General features: G+C 46.2%; 1 pseudogene; it reads left to right on the top strand.

The window, feature by feature from the left end:
- The first annotated feature begins 4,120 nt into the window (after positions 1-4,120).
- On the top strand, positions 4,121-4,467 carry LOC105534064 (annotated as a pseudogene).
- The last annotated feature ends 287 nt before the right edge of the window (positions 4,468-4,754 follow it).

A 4,754-nucleotide genomic window follows, 5' to 3' on the forward strand; every position in this document is an offset into this window, starting at 1 on the left:
AAGTTGAACACAGTAAAAATTAGCTTTTTAAAAGATCATCAGGGCTGGACGCAGTGACTCACGCCTGAAATCCCAGCTCTTTGGGAGGCCGAGGCAGGTGGAGTTTGAGACTAGCCTGACCAACATGATGAAACTCCACCTCTACTAAAAATACAAAAGTTAGCCAGGCATAGTGGCATGTACCTGTAGTCCCAGATACTTGGGAGGCTGAGGCAGGAGGATCACTTGTGCCTGGGAGGTGGAGGTCGCAGTGAGCAGAGATTGTGCCATTGCACTCCAGCCTGGACAACAAAAGCAAAACTCCATTTCAAAAAAATTAAAAAAATAAAAATAAAGATCATCAGAGGATTGAGGTCATAGGGCAAACCACCACCTTGAAATATGGAGATGCGGTGACGACAGAATCACAGCTGAGAGCTGCCTACCTGAAGGAGAAGCCACGGGAGCCAGGAACTGGCAGGAGCACTGAGTCAGGAATGGATTAACAGCTGGAGGCTGAGCTGAGACTAGCTTGAGAATTAAAAACTGCTTGGGGCCCAGTGTTGGTCGGGGACCCACACTTTCATGGATTTTACTTCCAGGAGCCCCACAAGGTTCTCATGGTGTATTTTTATTAACTGCTTGTCATGCATTTATAATACATTTTCACACCAGTTTTGATGGTATTCTGTTTATTACCTCATCATATAACATCAGGATGTGCATGCATTTGTGTGTGTGTGTGTATGTGTGGCTTAACCACATGGGTTTCCCTCCCTCCCTCCCTCCCTCTCTCTTTCTTTCTTTCTTTTTCTTTTTCTTTTTCTTTTTTTTTTTGACAGAGTCTTACTCTGTTGCCCAGGCTGGAGTGCAGTGGCACAATCTCAGCTCACTGCAGGCTCTGCCTCCCTGGTTCAAGGGATTCTTATGCCTTAACCTCCCAAGTAGCTAGCATAACAGGCACCTGCCACCATGCCCGGCTAATTCTTGTATTTTTAGTAGAGACGAGGTTTCACCATGTTGTCCAGGCTGGTCTCCAACTCCTGAACTCAGGTGACCTGCCCCTCTCAGCCTCCCAAAGTACTGGGATTACAGCTGTGAGTCACCTTGCCTGGCCTATTTTTCTTATATAGCAAGAAGCCCGGAGCTAGGCGGTTACTGATGTCTCTTGAGCTGCTCCAGGATGCCGTAGATGTGTTTCTGGTATTTGGTTCTACCATCTTTAGTTCGTTCCCTTTATTCTCAAGCCTGTTGCCTCCCGTTTGCAAAAGGGCTGCAGTAATTTTCTGTTCTGCAAACTTTTTCTATGGTGAAAATAGACAGATAATTAACTTTTTTTAAGCATGACTGAGCAAAGTTTGGCTGTTATTGAATGTTTAGAGTTTTTTTTCTCACCTTTACCTGGTTATGTTGATATCAGGTAAATTGTTTAGTATTGTTTTTAAATTTGGGAAAATTTAAGCACCATTTAGAACAAATAAGTTTTGAACAGTTCTGGTGACAGAATATTTTCCTTAGTGCAGTTCCTAAATATAAGTTTCAAGTCAAATAGACTGTGTGAGGAAGTGTCACAATATATTAGGCTGAGAGGCGCCCTGAGTCGACACAGTCTAAGGGCTGCAGTTGGGACAGTAACCTCCAAGTGTCAGCGGGCAGCTGGGCTTTCAAACTCTCCTCCTGTGTGGTGGCTCATGCCTGTAATCCCAGCACTTTGGGAGGCTGAGGCGGGTGGATCACTTGAGGTCAGGAGTTTGAGATTAGTCTGGCCAACATGGTGAAACCCCCTCTCTACTAAAAATACAAAAATTAGCTGGAAATCGCTTGAACCTGGGGGGTAGAGTTTGCAGTGAGCTGAGATTGTGCCACTGCACTCCAGCCTGGGCAACAGTGTGAAACTGCATCTCAAACAAACAAACAAACAAACAACAACAACAAAACTGTCCTCCCGGAGCCACACCCATACCCCACGACCACCCAAATACTCATGCTAGCAGCCAGGCCCTGGACCCCACATCTTCAACAGATGTGCCTGTCCTTCATTTCACTCTCTGCTCTCCACTTCACTGACTGTCCAAACGCGGGACAAACAGTACTGCAGGCTTCGTTTCCCACTGGAACACATTTGAGGTGTTTGGGGACAACCCCTCCTCGGACCATCTAGAAGCTACTCTGGGAGTGGGTCCTGGCTGTCTTCTGGTCTGATACACATCTCAGTCTCTACTCTGAAGAACATTAAGTCCAAGGTCAGTTTTACCTAGCTATGTCCAACCTTCCAGCCAAAGGGGAGGGAGTCGGTTCTTGGGTCACCCTCTGGCATCCTGGGGCAGAAGGACAGGTCTCTCCTTGCTGAGAAGCTGCCCACCAGGCTGAGGTTGGTGCCAACTCTGGCTCCACCTGAAAAGAAATGCTGGGGCGGCTTTGTCTAGCACCATTCAGGATGGGGTTGCTGACTGTAAGGAGTGTTTTCAGAGGAAAAGGTCAGTGCTCTCTTCAGTACTGCCCCTGCTGCTCCTGTGGAGACAGCGCTCGGGTCCAAACAACATGAACAGCCAACATGGAGTGCAGATTTCTGTGTATTGGGCTCCATTCTTCGCACTTCCTATATAAACTTAACATGGACCAGGAGGAGGCAGGCAGAGAGGATGAGCCATGTGCCTGGGATGAGTGAACACTGGGGACAGGATTTGAACCCACACACTCTGGCTTCAGAGTTCCTAAACGTTGCCCCGAAGACCTGAATAGAACAGGGACCTGTTTTCTTTCTTCTTCTTCTTCTTTTTTTTTTTTTTGAGATAGAGTCTTGTTCTGTCGCCCAGACTGGAATGCAATGGTGCAATCTTGGCTCACTGCAACCTCCACCTCCCGGGTTCAGGTGATTCTCCTGCCTCAGCCTCCCGAGTACTAGCTGGGATTATAGGCGTGCATTACCACACCCGGCTGATTTTTGTGTTTTTAGTAGAGATGGGATTTCACCATGTTGGCCAAGCTGGTCTTGAACTCCTGACCTCAGGTAATTCTCCTGCCTCAGCCTCCCAAAGTCCTGGGATTACAGGCGTGAGCCACCACGCCCAGCCATGGGACCTGTTTTCACCATGACAAGAGAAGGGTTCTCACCAGCTTGCCAGTGAGATGTGAGAGTTGATGGAGTTGATGCTGGGATTCCCCAGCAAGTGTTCCCAGTGGTTTACAGTGTCCACAATGTGCTTAAATCCACATAAGTCCTAATCCCTGCCCAGAGGGCAGATTCTGCACAAGGAAGGAATTGCCCCTGGGGCCAGAATCCTACAAGGACCTTAGGTGTGCCCCTCATCCCTTTAGCTTGGAGGATGGGGGCCTGGGGAATAAAACGAACATCCAACTTGGTGATGATCGCTTGCAGAGGATCAAGTGGGCATGTAGGTCAGACTCTAGACGCAGAACAGCTTGTAGACTATCCATGAGGGACAGTGGTCAAGAGAAGCCACAAGGACATGTGACATGGGACATTGACCTTCAAAGACCATTTGACCTAGTCAAAGGCTGAACGGAAGGAAAGAAGAGAAGAAAGGAAAGTAATATTTGCTGAGCATTTCTGAAGATCCGGGGCCTGGCTGCTGGAAATGTTTCATTTTCATTTCATGACATGAGTTTAATCATTCTCCTCAGAGTCTTTGTTATTCTCATAAAGTCCTGGGTTTAAGAACAACCCCAGGTATTATTTCAGGCAGATAGATGCCTGGGAGAACCCAGCTTGCTAGTACATCAAAATTTGCACACGGTAAATAAAATTCAGGTTAGCGGCCTTTAAATGTTGTCTTTTTAAAATTACATTTTATTGATTTCTTTTTATTACAGGAGTAGCACACATTTGCTGTGGAAAAAATAATTAAAAAAAAAAGCATCCACAATTTCACTATTCAGAAAGAATCACAGTAAATATTTTGGGATATATCTCTCCAACATTTTTAGCACAATTTTTTTTCACAAAAAATGAATATTAAAAATGGCTTTCAGCTAGGCGCAGTGGTTCACGCCTGTAATCCTAGCACATTGGGAGGCCGAGGCAGGTGGCTTACCTGAGGTCAGGAGTTCGAAACCAGCCTGGGCAACATGGTGAAACCCCGTCTCTACTAACAATACAAAAATTAGGGCGATGGGCACCATGGTTGTTGGCGAGGTGGCCACTGTGGTGGAGGAGCTGGTCTCGGGGTGCTGCAGGTGTCCGACTTCGTGGAGCAGTTCCACTCCTATTCAGAGAGTGAGAAGCAATGGAAGGTCCGCATGGAATTCACCCTGCGCCACCTGCCCAACTACCACAACCCACCCAATGGTGGTGGCCGCCTGGACCAGCTGCTGTCCCTTCTTCATGGTCTGGCCCAACCACCTTTTCATGGGCTGCAGTTACAATACCTTTTAGACAAGGTGATGGGAATGGCTGATGGGATGGAAGTGGAAGACTTGCCACAATTTACTACCAGAAGTGAATTAATGAAAAAGCATCAAAGGTAAGCCAGAAGATTTACCACATTTTCATCATCAGCTACAGGATTAGAAAGGAAGCTGGGATGAATGAGACACAGGCCACAGCGGCTCTCTTAAGACTCCTGGTATTACTAACATAAAGAGGCAATCTGTCTAGATTGACTTTTTTACCTTCTCATTTTTCCAGTGGTTATCACTGCAAAAGAATGTATGGATAGTTATGTATTTATAAATCATGCACTCTAAGATGAGTTCATCAACATTGTAAAAGCCCTCTTTTTCTATTTTCAGTTTTTTTTTTTTTTTTTTTTTTT

Source organism: Mandrillus leucophaeus, unplaced genomic scaffold, assembly GCF_000951045.1.
Source record: "Mandrillus leucophaeus isolate KB7577 unplaced genomic scaffold, Mleu.le_1.0 Scaffold13, whole genome shotgun sequence".
NCBI lineage: Eukaryota > Metazoa > Chordata > Mammalia > Primates > Cercopithecidae > Mandrillus > Mandrillus leucophaeus.